Raw genomic sequence first — 19,948 nt, 5'->3', positions numbered from 1 at the left:
TGTATGAGCAGTGGAGAAAGAAATGCAGGCATTAGTCTTCCCTGTGAGTGTTTATAACTTGGTCTTAAGTGTTTTCCTAATGTTGAGTATGCCAGATATTTATGCTTGCCTGGAATAAAAGTGGGGGTGGGTCTTGTTATTTTACTGTCCTTTCTTTTCTCTAAGACCACCTTACTCGAGTAGCCTTCTAGTTCATTTCACTGTTGGTTCATTGAGATCACTCATGTTTGACCATGCTTCCCTTCTGTTTAGCCTAGGAATGGGTTTTGTCTGGGTTTTGAGTCACTTTTTGGTATAAAGGAGAGGTCCAAGTAATCTGGGATTAAAAAGTAAAGCCCAAGACTGATTCAACAGATATATACACACACTACAAATGAATAACTCGTGTACAACTCCTGACTCCCGTCCTGTGTTTCGGCCCCCGCATCACGCTTCCTGTGTACGCTGATGTGAAAATGTCAGTGTTGGTGCAGAAATGAAAATGAAGAAGCCCTCCCACACGCCACTTCAAGTTCTCATCAGTGTCGAGATCCACAGGCAATGATGTGTTTTCAGTTCAGCCACTTACAAAAAATCTTCAAAGCATTTGAATTTCAGGAGCTGTGTTCTTTAGTTGAAGTACCCATGGAGTGGTAACTTTCAAAAGGAAAAATCCTGGGTTGTGTGGGAGCAAATATTTAAAATTCAAATCTGGTGAGTTACAGGTCTAGCGAGGGCACTGGTAGAATCCTGTTCTAGAAGAAAATTGTGGGTTATTGAGCAATTGTTGAGGAAGGCATCTGTGTCTTTGCCCTCCCACTCCACCCCTTCCCCAAAGTGGGATAAGTTGCTGAATCACTCACACATATTGCCCTATTTTCCCCAAGGTCAAGGGCAGATGGGAGAAGTGGTTCCCTCCACTAATGGAGCATGCACAGCTTGTCGTGTAGAGCAGGTTCCTTCTGGGGAGCTTGACTGGCTTCCATGGGAGGGAGATTTGAGGCAGAGAAGTAATTTGGCCTGATGGCAGTGGTCATGTATGGAACTGTGAAACGACAGACAGAGAGGAATGCTATCTTGTCTTTGGTACCTTTACTGTAATATGGTCCCAAATACTAACTGGTTCTGAAAAGCATGTCTTTCCAAATTTACCTTTTATTTTTATAACTGGAAATTTGAAACTTGGTGAAAAGAAAAACACATAGAAACCCTGAAGATGATTTTCCTGTTTAACTTGGAACCTAGTGCAGTCCTAATGAAGTCTACCAGACAGCTGGAGACAGTGCTGTATAACCGAGTCATGAACAGACACACAGATATTGTCCTAACCCCTTCTCCATCAAAAGGACTGGCTATATTTTTGAAGTTTTTCAGCAAAAGATGGAAAGTGGCTTTGCTCTGTTGTATTACTGAACCTACATAAGAGCATCATCTAAATTTAGAACATTGGCACCTCAGCCAATGGAATCCTTTGCAGTAAATTTATAATGCTTTTGGCAGAGAATGAGAATGAATAAACATTAACATAGTATTGGCCCATTAGGGTCATTTACTGTTAGGGGAGAGGATGACACCAACTATGCATTCCTGAAAAAATTCTATTTATTTTTAAAGGGAGAGTTTACAGTAGCTTATGTAAAATAGTCCCTGTAAATATAAGTGACTGGTATGATTCCTGGTTGCATTTCAAATAAAAGTTTGTGCACTTGCTGCAGGGAGGTGTGCTTGGAGAGTAGCTCAGACAGATGGGCCCTGGCTGGTGGTGCACTGGGCAATGGCTGTGTAGACTTTTAGGAACCGCCACACCTTGCATCATTAGCATGGTCATTTTTCCACTGGTCTCTAGATAGATAAACAATATTAATGTTTTAACTAGATAAATGCTAGATGTGTAAATGCTAAATGATGGGACTGTGGAATGCAATTTTTTTCATAGTTGAGATTTTGTTTGTTTTGAGAATAAATACACAGGCATTTCAATTTGTACATAATTCTTAACATAGGTACCAAAAATGTAAAGTCATGTAGTTGTGATTCTTTTCTAAACACTTATTCCAGTTACTGTTCAGCTTAAAATTTGGAGGCTAATCTTCCTTAATAGAGTATGAAGTACCAATATCTTCAAATATTGATATGCTGTTACATCGAAGTCCCACTAATTCACAATTTAATATCATACACACTACACAATCACATATTCAATCTTTCACAGCACATTACTAAAGTTACTGGAAAACTGGGCTGCCACACCAAAGATATTACAGGGTGCATGAAATTCTGACAGGGAGAGCCAAGGCCAAGGAGTGGTTTTCTTTAGGAAACATTTCTACCAAATTCATGGGAATAGAGTAATTTAAAATGTTCAAGACATATTGAATGCATGACTGATTCCAAATTGCCCTTAGTATGCTTTGTATTATAGGATATAAAACTACCCCATCTGTGGAATGTTAAGCTGACACCCAGGACAATCAAAGCCCATATTCAATGTCCCACTATTTTCTGGTTGTACCAAAAAATAAACAACCAAGAAATTATTTTACCTCTTAAAAAAAAGCATTTACACTTAAAAAAATGGGATAAGGTGGAATTCCCCCTTAAAAATGTTTCTAGAGCTACTAAAAAACCTGCATTTACAGAATAGTTGATAAAAATATTCCTCTAGGTTGTACAAGAAGGAAGACAGGGACCACTGATGAAACAGGGTATATGATATCACTCAGACTTGGCTTCCTGCTCTCCTGCTTCATATGAGGCTGTACTCTGCCTGTTTTTAGTTTCTCTGTTTTCCGCAGGTAGATCTTAAGTTCCTGGTTGGTCTCTTTGGCCTGTTTTCCCTTTGCTTCCCTTTTCCCTTTCTTTTGTACTTTTTTGTCTGCAGATTTATCCTTTCCTTCCACCTTTTTTAGCTTTGTTTCCACTTTTGCAGGAGCAGGTTTGGCTGACAACCTGTCTGATCTCTTGGGCGTCCTGGCGGCGGGGCTGCGTGTGCTGGGTGCCTGAGGGCTGCCTAGTGGCTTCAAGAACCTGGGTGCCTGGCCGCTGCTGCTTCTCCCACCGCAGAACTGGATGAAACTGGATTGGGAGCCTTCGGCTTGCTCAGTGGAATGCAGTTCCAATGATCTAATGATAGTGATTATTGCCCTGGCTGGTTTGGCTCAGTGGTTAGAGCATTGGCTGGCAGACTGAAGGGTCCCGGGTTCGATTCTGGCCAAGGGCACATACCTCAGTTGAAGGCTGGCAACCAATTGCTGTGTCTCTCTCACATTGATCTCTCTCCCTTCCTCCCTCTCTCCCTCTTTCTCCCTCCCCCAGCCCCCCTTCCACTCTGAAAAGCAATGGAAAAAATATCCTCAGGTGAGTATTAAAAAAATATTTTAATGATACTGATTATATATGGAAGCTTTAAATCTTGTTGATGTTGAAATGAACGAGAGGGTTTGATGGCACTTGCTTGGTCATAATATTACAGTCACTAAAATTTAACTGCAGGGGTCTGAATGTCAAGGACAATTAATTGGGGGTTTACTTTTGGAGTCAGTTATACTGCTTGCCACTGCACCAGCCTAGTATACCACTCTTTTTCATTCTTGGGTTCATATACCTGACATCTTTCTAACTGGTCCTCACTGGCAGCCGACTTCCCTCTCCTTACATACTTCCTCTAGCGGACATTTTCATTTTGCCTACGCATAGTCTCTTTCCCAAATTCTTGTACCAACCCTTCCCACATGCTCAGCTCATGTGCTTCAGTTATAAGACTCCAGGGCTGGAGAATCTGACACAGGCCTAGCCACATTTCTTTATTCCAGGGATTAGCTTCAGGTAGGTACATGCAGACTCATGAAATGAATCTTAGGATTTTGCTCAGGTGTGAACAGGAAGAGATTCTCCCTTTATTTCCATTGATCTTGAACTTGGGAAACTTGAGAATAAGCTGCCACCATACCTTGGAGACAAGGAAAAACTAAGTCCTTAAATTAGGTTAATGTTAGTTTCTGTAACAAAGTGGCACACAGCAGTCAAATGTGTAATACATAGCTCTTGGTTGGCAGGCAGCTTTCCCCCACCTGCCAAATCAGGAACACAGGTTCCTTCCATCTTCTGGTTCTCTTGCTGCCTAGACCCCTGGAGCCCTTTCTGTCCAGTGGTGGAAAGGGAAAGATGAGTAGAAGGTGTATAAACTAAGGTCCAGACGTGACTGACATCACTTTTGTGCAAATTCTGTTGGCAAGGACCAGTCTCCTGTCTACATCTGGATGCAGGGGCCAGACCTGAGAAATTGAGACTCCAGCTGGGCAGCAGCAGCTCTACCCTAGAAAAGAGTACACTTTTTTGGTCGACAGCAAGGCATTGTTGCCATGGACCGAGTAGCAGTGTTTTCTCCTCTGGGTCAAGTTGTGCCTATCCTTGGACTTTTCTGTTATTTTACCAATAAGTTCCTTTGCTGAGTAAACATGGTTAACCTGGATTTTCTGCCACCTGAATGGAGACTGCCTGAGCATATACATTGTCTGAATCCAGCTCTATGCAACGCCTCCTATCCCAGGTTTGTTGATTAAAGTCACCACCCGCTGCTGTCCACCATCATTGCCACACCTTAGTGCAGTGGTTTTCAAAATGTGGCCCTCAAACCAGTAGCATCAGCATCACTCAGAAAGGTGTTGGAAATGTACTCAGAAAGGTGTTGGAAATGTACACTTTCCGACCCTATGGTAGATGTCCTTGAGTCAGAAACTGTTGGAGGTGGGCCCCAGCCGTTTGTGTCCTAACAAGCCCCCTGGGAGATGATGATGCCCACACAAGTTTGAGAACCTCTGCCCTGATGCTTTTATTATAAGCCCTGTGTCCTATATTGAATTATCCTTGTATTGCTGTTCTAGAGTGAAAAATTGCCTGGATTAGAGTACCTTTAGTGAAAAATGGTCAGGCCAGAGGTAATCATTGACTAATTCCTTACTGATTAAAAAAATGAAAATCCTTTCTAGGAAGGTAGCCCTCAGCTGGACATTAGTATAACCAGGTAGGGTTCTTGGTTGTCCAGATGTGATCGCTGAGTGATTTGGAGCTAACCCAGCTTTGTTACCATATGGAGCCGGCTCAAATCACACAGAGGCTTGTAGTTTAATCTAGATGCAAACTTGTGAAACTCAAAGCACACTGTAGTCACTTGACTGAGAGACATGGTTGGGAAACAGGGTGATGGTGGTTTGGAGCATGCCCACATGACCAAATTTGTTTTTCTCAAAACTTGTGCTGAATAAAACTTGAAATACGACTGTCAGCCTGTTTTCCTGCCTTAATGAATTCCAGACAGTTTGTAGAGTGTGGGAGCTTCCAAAACAGAGGGGTGGAATGACCAAGCAGCCGGCATCTGTTTTGTCAGACAGAGGGGTGAGCTGACAGAACAGTGGGCCTCCTGAGTCTTCCCAGGCTGTTCACCTCTGTGCGAGGGAGGGGCATGGCCAACACGTGTCAGACAAGGTTGCTGTAGAAAAGCTTTGACTTTTTACTCACCAGGAGCTCTAACCTCCCTTATGATTAATCCTCTTGGACCCAAGTACCCAAGTATTCTTTTTATTTTTCTTGCATGCTGACCTTCTCCAGAGAAAAGGCCCTGATGCCTTTTTGACAAAGAACCTGTTCTTATCATACACTGGTTAGGAGTTCTCATCAGTCCAGTCTAAAGGGCTGAATTTAACCTTTTGAGTAAGAAGGATTTTTAACTTAAATTCCAATTTGACTACCTATGAGCTCTTTTATCTTTGGACAAGTTATTTTTGTAGCCTCTGTTTCAACCTAGGACTGAGTGGGGCTCCTGGGTAATAGTATGATTTAAGTCATGGGGTAATTGTGGGGGTAAAAAGCAGTAGGTGGGTTAAAAGCCAAGCCTGGTCTTAGTCAGGCTCTGCAAGTAACTGCTGTCCTCACTCTGGTTCCCTTCTGTCCATAGCTGCAGCAAGGCTTCTGACTTGAAATGCATTTTAGTTTTAGACACTTGAATAAAGAGAAAACAACATAAAGACAAACAGCAGGAAAAGAAGAGTTTCCATAGAAGAGAAGGAGGTGTGGGGACTGAGTGATCCCAAAATTGGAGAGTCAGCCTCAGGATCCTTGGGAGGGATGCAGGTCAGGTTGTGCTGGCCTGTGGGATGCCTGCAGGGAAGATTCTAAGGTGGCACCTGCTGTTACAGGAAAGGCCCTACTTTTGTTGCCAGAACAGTCTTCGTCCTCATGAAAGTGCTTCCTTTCATCATAATCATGGACTGAAGCCAGGCGGGGGAAGGAGTAATACCACGCATGACCAGGTTTCACAGCACCACTTGCCTGCGCAGCTGAGCTTGGTGCCTCCATGTGCGCCTCTGTCATTCCTGTGGGGTGTCAGGGGCCATAGAGACTTCCTGCAGTAGCTTCTCACATGTCACACGGCAGCCTCTTTCTATGGTTATCTTTATCCAGTAAACTCCATAATACCTGTATTATTGAATCTAAAAACCCTGGTACCTTTCACTCTGCTAAGATCTTTCCCTCCCAGTGTAGCTACTCTAAAGACAGGAATCTGTTTCAATCCACATCAGTACAATACTTGCTTTTCTTTATCCAACATTGTCAAGGTGTAATTGACAACTATGAATGGCATATATTGCAGGTGTATAATTTGTTTTGTATATGTATACAATTGTGAAGTGATCGCCACAAGTAGTAACTTGCTTTTCTTGATTCTCACAAGGTTTCTCCCCCAAACCTGGGGTTAAATGGGTTGCTAGAAAGCAAAGGGGTTTAGCCTGAATGGAAACCTTCCTTCTGAGGAGGAGAGTGCCCAGTACATCACACACACGGGTGGATGCCTTCATCAGCTGCAGGCTGGACGTGTTGCATGGATACCTACGGCACCTGCCTCACGGATACCCAGGGCACCTGCCTCACGGATACCCAGGGCACCTGCCTCACGGATACCCAGGGCACCTGCCTCACGGATACCCAGGGCACCTGCCTCACGGATACCCAGGGCACCTGCCTCACGGATACCCAGGGCACCTGCCTCGTGATTGCCGTGAGCATCCATGGAGGTCAGCGAGCACTGCCTGTGCAAGGCTCAGATGCTGCCTGAGGGCTGCTGCCCTGGCTGCTCCACCCGGCCGTCCTCTCCAGGTTCCTGCTGCTAGGATTTAGGTTTACATGAGAATCAAAGTGGTTAATCTGTGCATGTACTGTTGACTCTACCATTACTTTGTCGCTGTTAAGTAAGATAACAATTTGATTCTCTAGAGCTGAAAAACACCTAGGCCTGGAGTCAGGTCTCAGATGCTTGGAATGCATGTAGCACGTTTTCCAATGTGGGCCAGCACTGGGTCAGCCCAGGAGTCTTCCCACAACCGTTAGCTGCTGTGCAGAGTAAGGGGAATGAACTTGATTACTAGTCAGTGGGCACGTCTGCCAGATCGATACGTACATTCACACAAGCATAGGTGTGTTTTTCAGAGCATTTGCACCCATTCTCTTGTAATGCCACTGCTAATTGAAACTTGAATTTGTTACATAGTTCCTATCCTGACTTGCATAAAGAAACAGGGAAAATGACCTTTTCCTCTTTGCGTGATTGAAACACAGACACACATACACAAAATCAAAAGATGCATCGAGCCTTGGCTGGTATGGTTCAGTGGTTAGAGTGCTGGCCTGTGCACAGAAAGGTCAAGGGTTGGATTCTGGTCAAGGGGGTGAAGGGCACGTACCTCGGATGTGGATTCGCTCCCCACCTCCAGTTGGGGCACGTGCAGGAGGTAACCAACAGTCAATGTGTCTCTCTCGTATGGATGTTTCTCTCCTCCCCACCCCTCTCTCTTCCACTCTCTCTGAAAAGCAATGGAAAAAATATCCTCATGTGAAGATAAATCAAAAAAAGAGCAAAAAAGACACATCGAGTTAGGTGCCTTCCAGTGAGAGCCAATGTGCTGGAGGATTAATGAGAACGAGAGAATGAACAGTGGTCAACCAAGGACCAGCCTGGTGGGCTTCGGAGCTCTGCATTTCAGTGAGAGAACAGGATGAGTCAGTCCTCTGTGTGGGCTGGAGTTGAGAGTTAAGACACACATCACTAGGGGAAAGGAAATGGACAAGACAGTTTTGGAAGTTTCCAGAGTAGATGTATTTCTTGGGCAACTAAATAAGTGGACATTAAGAGTTTTGACTCTTACTTTCTTAGAGTTACGGTTTGGGAATTATTTGCAAGATCCTTGGGCAAATTTTTCTTCCCCATGAGGTAAAGTGATATTCAGAAAATATTTATTGAACCTACTGTGGAGTGAGAAGGTAATGTGAGCAAAAAAGGTCAACTCTAATCCTCTGTCACCGTTGGCAAATGGATGGCTGTGGGAGGGTGACAGAACCCAGATAGATCAGCAGGAGCCAGAGGACCTCTCTTCTGGGGGAGGGGAGAGCCCACTTGGTGTCACATTACTGACCCTGCAAAAGAAATATTTATTTATTTTTTGAGAGTAATGTGTTATTTAAACCAATATACCCAACATATTGTCAAGTCAGATGTAATCAATATAAATTTTTTATTGAGGTATAATTGACATAAAATTATATTAGATTAAGTTGTACCACATAATGATTCGATGTTCGTACATATTGTAAAATGACCACCACAATAAGTCTAATCAGTCTAGTTAACATCCATCACTACACAGTTATAGAATTTATTTTTTCTTGTGATGAGAACTTTTAAGATTTACCCTTTAGGCAACTTTCAAATATGCAATAGAGTATTATTAACTATAGTCACCATGCTGTAGACCCGTGACTTACTTATTAACTGGAAATTTTTACCTTTTTAGCCCTTCACCCATTTCACTGCCCTCCCCATCTGTTGTCTGCATCAATGAGCTTGATTTTTTTTCTTTTCAGATTCCACAGATAAGTGAGATCATATATAATGTAAGAGAGCATATATAAGTAAGAAATACATTTTAAACTTATATTCAGTGACAGCCTTTAGTGTCACTTAGTTTGAAGCCCTTATTTAAAAAATAATGTGTGTTTTAAGAAATGTCTCGACTTCTTATTAGCGATGGACCGTTGTTAAGGTTTTGTGAGCCTCAGTTTTCTCACCTAAAATATTGGGGTAATAGTATTTCCTTCTTCAATAGCTGTGAAGGCTTGGAAGATACTGTGTAACATTCCTGGTGTATGTAAACGCTCAATCCATTAGATTAGTAGGGGCAATGACTATTGTTACTACTATTGGTCCCAAGGGATGAAATAAAAATACACTTAGTTTTCATTATTTGTGGTAGTTATATTTTATAAAGTCACCACGAACATTTAATTAGGGAATAGTGAGCCGTCGCCCCGGGGGAAATAGAGTTAGGTTCCCCGTGAGCCTGTGGCCACATTTTTGTCAATTGACTGATACATAACCTTATCTTATGTGTGTTTCTGTTTAAAGACATTTTATTTCATGTATATTACAGATTTATTAACAGTCAACCCATGGCCAGTAGCACTGTAAGTCCTGTCTGAAGGATGCGTTTGGTACCTGCATGTTCTCCTTAGGGCACAGCACAGCCTTCTGGTGCTGAGGAGCGGGAGCCAGCACTGCAGCACTAGGCCTGGGGGTCATGTTAAACAGTGAAGTCACCCCAAAAAGCACCCTTGTTTACTATATAAGGGCTGAGACAAGAAGGCAGAGTGTCACCTTGTTTGACCCTTAGTTGGGAATGCACTCATTGGGTGACTCAAAATTTTCACTTCTCTGTTTTTAAATGACTGCAAAAATGCCACAAATACTGATTTTGGGGTTACAAATAAATTTTAGTGGGTAGGTGAATTCGCAAATAGAGAATCTATGAATAATGAGGTTTGACTATTAAAAATTTTCTTGGATCTGTCTTTCTCTAGCAATTCTTTCTCTGAGCTAAAAAATATTCTCACTGGGAAGACATTTTAAAACACTGTCTGCTCAACACTGTTGTGGGTTATACATGAAGCCACTATCCTAAATCTTTCCAGGCACCTGATCTCCCATTTTTGCTAGTTTATTTGCCAGTAAGAATGGCCCATCACTTTCAGATCTTTAAAGTTAAGTGGGACTGTTCTGATATGTTACTCTTTATTTTGCTATAATTTCTATTGTTTTTTAGGGAGGTAGAGTATAAGAATGGGACCTGGGAAAAGAGAACAGAGAAATTATGGGGGCCATTGCTGGAAAATCCAGCAGAAAACAGTGGGACGGCTGAGAGATCCTGCTGTAGGAAGTTTCGAAGTAGCTGGGCTCAGCTAACTCATAACTCAGAAGATAAAGATGATGATTTTTACTTCTCAGTGTATTGGAAATTAGCATATTATAATGATCAGCATAGTCATTATTGTAAATATTAAGTACTTGTTGGGAGTGCTTGGAATTCTTTTAGGAAGGAGGGAAGAAAAAGCTTGTTTCCAGTAGGTGCAGTAGTTTTGAGTTGCAGAGCAGATAGATCCCGCAATTGAACAACAACAAAGAAATACAAATAGCAGTAATAATAGCAGCACCTACCATTTTTAAAGCCCTTATTACTGGCTGCGTCTTGTGCTAGTGTTTTAATCTTGTCTACATTTAGGAAACTGAAACTCACTGGGGTTTAAGTATCAAAAGTTGTGTCTTTTTCTGCCTTGTATCTGGCTGCCTTCTGCATTTTGTGCTGCACCCTTACGCATGATAAAAGGAATGGATTGTTTAGTCTGTATGTGTGTATGTGTGTGTATGTGTATTTGTCTTGGTCCTGGGATAAGGAAGGTACCTATGTAATTTTTCTTTCGTATTTTTACTGCTTTAGAAAAGTTGAGAAGCTGAAATAACAGAAATGAATAATTCAGATCTAGTTGAATTAAAAACATATTAAAGTACCTACTATCTACCAGGTACTGTGCTAAGCATTTTAGATGTTTTATATAGTAATTTAATTCTCATATGAGGCAGGTAGGGTCCCATTTTATAAATGAAGAAACTGAGGCTTGGCCATCTTAAGTCACTTGTCTAAGATCACTCAAATGAGGGAGGAACTAAGACTCAAACTGAGGACGGTCTGACCTCAAAGCTCACCCTCTTATCCGCCCTGCTGTGGTGGCTACTTCGTATATTGGGGTACCTAGGTGAGTCAGGGTATGAAGTGATTAGGGGTGGTAACTCATGTTGATTTTGGAATAGAAAGAGGAGTGGTTTTCTGAAGAAGTGAAGACAAGAGGCTCTGGGTGTGGTTGAGATCTGAATCCAAGATAAACAGGTCTATCTATTAAAGGTGCTCCCAGCAGCTTGGCTGCATAGTCCTTTGTTCTCAAAGCTGTTTCTGAAGAAGGAAAGGAGATAGGCTGTGAGGGCTCCAGGACAGTCGTTCAGAAGGGAATGGTGTGTAAACTGTATGTTTTTCCTCATTTGTAATCAGAGATCTCTGAATGTTCCTAGGCTATGGTACCAAGAAGTCTTGCCTACAACATCATGCCTGTGCTCTACCACTGAACATGTAGCTCCTAACATTTTGATGTTTTTCACTGACCTCTCCTTCTCACCCCTAACCTGACTTGTTAATTGCTTTTCCTGTGTGTCTTCATAAAGTTGTAGCCAGTCTGTTCCATTTTGGACTGTTTATCTTTGAATGCCAAAGGTCTTAAAGCATTATAATGTTGTGTAATGAACATAGCTTCTGCCTTGACGTGTGTTAAGAGCATTAGTCATGACCAACTATTGAGTTAAGTATTTTCAATAAAAGGATATAATGATCTAATAGAGAGGCAGAAGTTATAAAAATACTGAGTTGATGGCCTTTGTGATGAGCCATATTCTTAGTGGGTCCCATCAGGGGTGAGTTAGAGATTCACAAGCATTCTAACTCTTATTAATAGGAGAGGAAAAAGACCAACAATTTAAAACCCCACTTAATGCTCATACATACTAAGAAAAGTGTAAACCATCTGAGTTTTCAATGTTTCTGCTCCCGATTTGCTACCTTGTGTGTATCTTGAACTACCATGTGAAATGTTGGAGATCTGCCTGAGATATTATCAGTAGGTACTTCTGGGCTGCGTCTTGTCAGAAAGCCCTTCTTTCGCCTTGTAATGATCTCTCTTTGGCAAGCCATCAAGGCATCCTTCGCAACACCATCAGAGAGCCAGGAGTTTTCTGAGCGAAGGAGATGGGTCTTTACCTGTGGAGCTGACTTTATGAAGAGTTTTGGTCAGCATTAGTCATTGTGAAACCATGTGCCTGCTGCCCTGGTTTATCTCTTTAGACATCTCCCATGGCAGAAGATTGAGTCCTCACTTCTCTGTTTCTGGGCATCTTAGATGTTAGAGGTACATTGATTTGCTTCTTACCGAGGAGTGTGAAATAGGTTCTGGTCTTCTCTGATGAAATATTGTCTAGATGAGTGTTTGGTAATCAGTTTAACAAGTTGATGTGTTGTCATTTCCTGGGGTTGGAGGTTTAAAGTGCACACACCGTGTACTCCTCTCCTTTACGCTGCCAGCAATCTTCAGTCGTTCCAGTAAACAGCTTCTGAGCTGAATATCTTTTCTCTCCTAGAGAGCTTACAAACAAGGAAATCGCTTTAATGTCAGAATAGAGGGTGAAAACTGCATCTGTGTGCTGTGAAAAATTTCTCAGCAGAGTGGATATTTTCAAAGACTGTTCAAGTCAAAATATATTACTTGTGGGAAAACTTTTCCAGTAGAACATCTTATAATGATAATTATTTTCATGGTCATGTTAGGAATGTATGACATTTGGGGGTTGGAGGATGTGTGGAGAGATTTGTTTTCATCAGATTTCCTTGCATCTGTGGTGGTATTTCTGGAAGAATTATTGATCTCTAGTCCTTGTATTATGAATTTGAATTTATTTGCCATCATTATTAACAGAATCTGGAGATAAGGAGGTAGTTTTGAATGGGAGCCAGGCAACCTGTTGATGTAAAGTCTGTTTTACCTTTTGTGATTCCTATCATGTGCCCTGCCTCCTTCCTGGCTGGGCTCCATGTCATTTTCAGTAGGTAGCAATTACTGGTTTGTTAAAGAAGCCGCTCCTGCTGCCAAGGAGTCTATTAATTATCACCCCATCTCTAATTTGGCCTTCCTGGTGTTGAGAGGGTGCATGTAAGCGTGTGGCAGAGCTGCGATGGCATCTTTGTAATCATCTCCTTTCTGAGACGGCTCGGTGGACTCAATGTTCAGCCAGAGGGCCCCGGTGGCCCCGGTGAGTGTTCCCAGCCCTCTTTGGTGGGTTGCTTTGGTCAGTCAGGTTTGGTGTGGTTTTCTTCCCCTGTCGACTCTGACCTGAGGAAAAGCTAATGGTTGGCATTTATGTTGGGAATTCAGACCTATTCCTGGTCCTTCTCTGAACTCAAGTGGGACACCTTCAAAATACTTCAGTGGGTTTTCCCACCAGCTATTTTCTCTTCTGGGAAAGGAGACCATGGGCTTGAGTCTGTGCCTGTCTCCAGGAAGGTAATGCGGAGACAACCGCAGGAACTCGGCTGCAGTGCGCTGCACAGCAGATGTTTTTACAGGGGGAGCGTCTTCAGGCCACCTTGGACCTGTGCTTCTGGTTTGTAGGTGGCTAGAGTGCTTTCTGTGTTCAGAAGTGTCCAGATCACTTGTTCCAGTGAACGTTTTCCAGCAGTTCTGCTGGGTCTTGATTAGCTTTGGAGCGCCAGTGCTTCCTTTTCCACTTTTCGTGTTGGCTTTGGCAGTAGTGGTGTTTGGAGCTGCTCAAGTGATTCGCTGCACCGTGAATTCATTTTCCACGTTTTCACATGCGCTTTCCAGGTGTCCTCACACTCTCCCCCTCATGTGATCTGCAGTTGTGGCTCTGTCATTCTTGCTGGATCCAATATAAATGCTGATGTCACTGGATTTCTTCCATTTCCGCTGGAGGGGATTAACAGAAATTGTAAGAGAATACCACTTCCTCATTTTGCCGTTTTTCTGGACCAATTATTGCCCTTTGAGTCCCGCAGGAGGATGGGGACTTGGAAGTAAGTTCTCTGTCTTCAAGTTAAAACAGCATTTTTTATTTTCCTTTTTCTGTTAATGTTATTCTTCAAAACTAATGTCATGTTCAGGATGCTACTCTAGTGCCCTGTAATAACCCCAGACAGACTTTCCCAGGCCTGACTTTGCACATTGGTTGTCTTCTATCCTGGGTAAAGGGTGTTGAGTACTTCCCTTAAGTAAGTTTCCTTATATAGAATATTTTTACTCAACAGTCTTTCGCCAACTCCAGGCTGTTACTGGTATTAGGTGAAGGGTTGTGATTCGTTATATTTTCCAGAGCCTTTTGTTCATTAAGGAATGCCTCGCTCAGTCCCCATTGTTTCCTTGTTTGGAATCTGAGTGTTCTTTGTGACAGTTCTGATTGCTGACACCCTCGAACATTTATTTTTCTGGCTGTCCAGCCCTTGTCCTAGCAGTCGGAGTCTGGGGCCCAGGCTTTCTTGCTGCTCTCTTTGTGGTTTGGGTGATGGCAACCCTGAATCTTTCCTAGGAGTTCTCTGGGCTTCTCGGCGATCTGGGAGGCCACCTGGACGTGAGCATACATGGTGGCTGAGCGTGCAGGGGTGGCAGTGATCAAATTGCAGTCCTGTGGAAACAGAAATAGAAAGGGCTCAGCATTTGCACTTTCCTCTGGTGGCATTTTTGCTTATTTTGTGTATTTGGAAAAGGCAGCTGAATGCAAACTGCTGACTTACTGTTTTCCCTGGAATGGAAACCATTTGGATTATTTCAATGAGTTTTAGCTAAGATTTGTTTGTTCACAGTATTAGTTTTGTTTTCTGGTATCCTGTTTAGAATAAGACTATAATGTGTCTTTTTACTTTATGGAAATAAGTGTTACTTGGTGCCTCGGGATTTTGCAAACCATGAATTTGAAAAGTCATGTATTTACTCCAGAGTTAAAATTGAAACTCTTTAGTGAAAATTATAGATACATAAATATTTCCACTTGGGGTCAGTTACTTTCCTTGAAAAAACATTTTTTGGGGCTAAATTATTTAAGATTTCAGAGCAGTCTTTTTTCCTGGTTAATTTTCCCACTAATTAATTTTTCTAATTTTTAAAGGGAAAAGGAGATTAAGCAGAAGAATAGCACCCCACAATCACACGCACTGCACTGTTTGGTGTAAGGTGGGGACTGGTTCTTTTTCGTGGTCTTTGATGAGTGAGGAGATTTAGTTTAACTTTCAGTGGTAAGGTCTGGACTACCAATGAAAATAGAATGTCCTTCCTGTATGAACTCTGCAGCACTGGTTCTAGGGCCTCAGCCCAGGTTATGACTCTTCGATCTCTAAACCAGGGGTGGGTCGTAGACAGCCTGCGAAATCATTTGGTCTGGCCCTATCAAGGCCTCACCAAAGAGAAGCAGTTCCAGCCTTCCCATTAGGGGTGAATTAATTAAATGTTTGACCAAACAGAGCAGGCTAATTTTTAAGCTGATAATTTTGTATGGCCCGTGAATGACATTATAAATATCCAAATGGCCCTTGGCAGAAAAAAGGTTCCCCACGCCTGTCTAGAGCTTGTGCACTGTAGGAACTGCACGCACAGCAGCAGCTCTCTTCTGACATTCTGATGAGTTCTTTGAGCTGAGATCTAGGAGTGGCGCAGCTATCTGGAAAATATCTCAAATATCACTGCGGAGTTTTGGGTTAATTGTGAGTTTCTAAGAGTTCGAATGAATAGAATAAAGCAGAGAAAGAAGGAATAGTAATGAATTGGTTGAATTGTTTGAAATGAAATATTTTTAAAAAATGAATTTTTATATTTATCTAGGAAATGTTACTAAATATAAGAAAACCAAAGCTTAATAGCAGAAGGGAGGTTGGCATTATGATTTAGGTGTTGAATAAACTGTAACTCCCACTAGGTTGATGACCATGAATGTTTTTATTTACCATTTTATTCCAGCCAGTGACACCATGCAGGACCCAGTAGTTATTCAGTGAATGTTGAATGAATGAATGTGTTGGGAGGCCTGGTTCCAGGCCCAGCTATGCCACTAATTGTGTGACACCCAGAGCTAGCTATTGATGAGGGCTCTGTCTCCTTTTCCGTGCAGTGAAGGGTCAGGCCGGGCCCGTAACTAGGCGGTGCTGTGCTGTTCCTCCTCAGCCACAGCCTGGTAGATGCCACATGCACCTTGCTCTGCCCTGTGGACCCAGGAGGCACCCTGGGCTTCCACGTCTCACCGTGGATACTGGAGGTGAAACTTACTAGCTCTCTAAGAAGTACCTTTTCTCTGAGGTCCCTTAAAGTCCTTCACTTTGGGTCATTTGCTTTTGATACCTCAGGCCCGATTACAGGTAGGTAATATTCTGTGCAGCTTCTTGGTCAGCTGCTGGTCACCTAAACAGTAGTCATGGCCCAGCATACATTATTGTCTCTCCGTTCAGCCATTTTTCTTGTAGATTTAGCAGATACAGATAGAGTGGGTCCAGGCAGTATTCCTCTGATGGCGTATGATGTTGAGGAATAATTAGATTAACAAAGTGTGCACTTTTATGCTCCCAAGTCCATTTATCCATCTAAGAGATGATTGTTTAAAACCTCCGGCCTGCCAGACACTGCAGGTGATAGCATGGCCGCCCCCTGAGACTGAGCTCTGCCTTCTTGTAACCCACAGCAACAGGAATGTGGTGCTAGGTCTGTAGTGGTAACTTTGGGGACAAACCATGGAGGGGGGAAGGGAAGAGTGAAATCTCCTAGAAGAAATGAAGTTTGAATTCATTACTGAGAGGGCTGCCAAGCAGACGAGAGGAAGGCATTCGGCAGCCAGGAGGCCTAGGGTGGGAGGGCGGTGCAGTGTGGTGCGTGGGACCCATGAGCTTTGAGCGTGGCTGGACTGAGGCAGAGGGACAGCGCTCTGGATGCCAAGGGAAGAATGGGCCAGAGGGTGGCCGGGTCTAGGGTCACAGAGGTCAGTTAGGATGGTTCCAGCTTAACAATCTTTGTCAGAAATGATGATTCCCATACACTGTTCATCCCCGACGAGAGGTTGTGACCGCAAAAGGATGCAAACCTTGGCCACTGATTTCAAGAGCAGCGAGGGCAAAAGTAAGACTGTGCACACTGCTTACTGGTGATGGTGGTGATGGCACATTCTTTCATTCATCATAGAGTTGATGCCTGCTCTGTGCCACACGCCTGGGATGCTTGTATTCTAATGGGAGATACAGCCCGATAAACAGACTATGATAGACTGTGTGTCCCTTCTACGTTACAAGAGCAAAATTCTAAGCAACTGTTCTATTCATAGATATCGCCCGCCCTTTACCTCAGCCATCTCAGACTCAGACCAATAGGCTTTCTGCCCCCATAGTGAGTTTTGAGGGTAGAGTTAGATAAGCACTGTATTGTATGTGTGTTGTATTGTACATGCAAACGCACATACACAGATTAAAGACATCTGTCTTCATTCCAGACGTAGATGGGCATCCAGAATAAGGCATCTGAAGCCTCCCATAGTAAATCTGCTGCAGGTAAAGTTCCACATATTTTCCAATATTTTCAGAACTCTGATATTTTATATGGAATGATCCTGGCTTTTAATTCCTGACCCAAGAAGAAACATTTTGGCTTTTGTGGTCCTTCCACACATAAGTGGATCTTGAAGCCTGCTTTGGTGGCTACTTCAGCTTAGCTTTCATCTCCATGTACCAGGCCTTTTCCAGTGTTTGGGACTCCCGTGCAGGAGCAAGAATTTGCCTCAAGGCAACAAGGCTGGTAGACACTGGATAAGTGGCTTATTTGAAAGAGGTGTTTTGGTATAGAAAGGGCACTAACAACAAATTCTTCCCCTAAATGCAAGTCTCCATATTTTCCGTCCAACCCAGGAAAACCTGTAGATAATAAGGAGTCAAAATTCAGCTGTATGGATCTGATAAAAATTTCTAGGAAGCCATTCTAAGTTCCAGCACCATTCTCTGAAGGTAATGCTAATGCTTTCTAATTTATTACTGTGGGAATCGCCGCTGGTTCAGCTGGGACAGGCACATTTTCCATTTTGAATGACTTGGATAGGTATATATTACAGGGCTAAAATTCTGGAGTCAGACTGTCCTGGGTTTGAATCCCCACCACACTGATGAGCAGCTGTTTGAGTTTAGGGCAGATTACTAGCATTGTTTTTGTTCACCTGTGCAATGAGGTGACTTTTAGGCATGTTAGCCTTTTTGTTAAATCTGCCTGGGTTTGACCCTGCTCTGCTTCTCCATGATATTGGGCAACCTGTTCTCTTTGCTTCTTGCTTTCCTTATCTGTAAAGTAATAATAGTAATAATAATATTAATAATTCCTAGCTCATGAGGATGTGGTAAGAATTAAATGAGATAATGCACTTCAAGGGTTTGGCATCGTACCTGGCACACAGCATTCAGTGCACCTGACTCAGCTGGTTTCCTGCCACCAAGACCCTGAGCTTTCTGATGTGTCCTGTAAAACCGTGTGATAACTTACTGTATCTTTTCTGAAAGTTAAGGCTTCACAAGGTACATTCATTGCTATATGCTTTCCTTTTTCTTTTTTTTCTTTTTTTAAATTGAAGACTTAATAATACAATTTTTGGGTTAGGATTGGGTTGCCAGATAAAATACTGAGTGTCCAGTTAAATTTGAATTTCACATAAAGAATTTTTTAGTATAATTATGGCCCAAATATTTCATGAGATACTCATAATAAAATATTATTTTTGTTCATCTTAATTCAGATTTAACTGGGCATCCAGTTATTTTTATCTGGTAACTCTGGCAAGGCTAGTATGGGGGTAAAACTTACCCTTTACCTTCTCATCCATTCTTCAGTCAGATAGCTGTATGGATGCTTATACAAACACAGTGAATAACACCCTTGGAACATGTGTATAGAAATAGTTACACAAATTAGATGGAATATTTCCTAGTATCTTTAGTAAATCTGTCCTAAATTCTTTATACTGTTGTATGCAGTGGGACCATCAAATTGAGATTATGTTGACACTTGAGTATATAGTGTGAAGTTGCTTGAAAATTTTGAAATGTTTTAGTGTTGCTTCTACCCAGGGGGAACTATTAATAATAACACATTAATGTGTAGGTATGCATTCCAGAGAATCCTGAAAACCTCGTCATCTTTGGAGGAAATTACCTCATTACTCTTAGAGTCATCTGTATAGGGAAGGTTGTTCTTATGTCTGGCCTGGTTTTCCAAGTTGGAAAATAAACACTTAGAGTGGGTAGGTTAATAATTTAGAATAATTTCACTGTACTTACAACTTAAGTTAATTTTTAAGTAGGTTTGGTCCTTAAGCTATGAGACTAGTTGAAGATTTTGACAGAATTAAATTCAAGATAGATCCTCTGAATATCTACTATTTGCTGAGGATAAAGCAGCCTTCTAGCATCTAGCAGTAGAGAGGAACTTAAAGTATGGTTCTGTCCCTCAAAAACCTTAGTGATAAAATGGAGCAGTAAGGCAAGAAACAGTGATGACAAAAGATAAAATAAATACCGTCAGGGTCAAGGTAAGTAAAGCCACGTCCCAGGTGGTTGAATGTAGGAAGCCGTTGAATCTGAAGAATGTGTAGTAGGACCGGCTTCCTGGAGGGGCATATTTCAGAGACGGTTTCAAAAATGAGAATTATTTCATCTGAGAATGAAATGTTCTAGGTGTAGGCTTAGCATTTGGAAATGAATATGTTATTCAGACAGAGAGAATATATATAGGATGGTAACTGGCCACGACCTCCTCTCCCATGTGTGACTGTTTATGGTCCAGAATTTCCAGATCAGAAACTTGACTTTATGTAGGTGGAGCTGGATTCATTCCATGTTAGTTTCTTAAATATTTATGGTGCACCTGTTCTTGCTCTGTAGGAGGTGGTCAGAGAGACCAGGCAACACTTAGAGACTCTTTCAGTTGTTCACTTAAATGGAGTGAACAACTAAAAGTCACTCCATTT

General features: G+C 42.3%; 1 protein-coding gene across 8 annotated transcripts in view; it reads left to right on the top strand.

The window, feature by feature from the left end:
* MITF (melanocyte inducing transcription factor) overlaps window positions 1-19,948 on the top strand; it is a 209,892-nt gene that overhangs the window by 8,373 nt on the left and 181,571 nt on the right. The window contains exon 2 of one of the 8 annotated variants that reach the window (XM_081159149.1): window positions 2,909-3,336. The exons of 6 other annotated variants lie outside the window; for them this stretch is intronic. The gene's annotated coding sequence lies outside the window, so the exon portion shown is untranslated. Of the gene's footprint in view, window positions 1-2,908; window positions 3,337-19,948 lie in introns of those variants that run through there. One more of the 8 variants, XM_081159152.1, reaches the window with a different exon arrangement.

Source organism: Miniopterus schreibersii, assembly GCF_964146895.1.
Source record: "Miniopterus schreibersii genome assembly, chromosome: 15".
NCBI lineage: Eukaryota > Metazoa > Chordata > Mammalia > Chiroptera > Miniopteridae > Miniopterus > Miniopterus schreibersii.
This window is presented reverse-complemented; position numbering and strand designations above follow the sequence as displayed.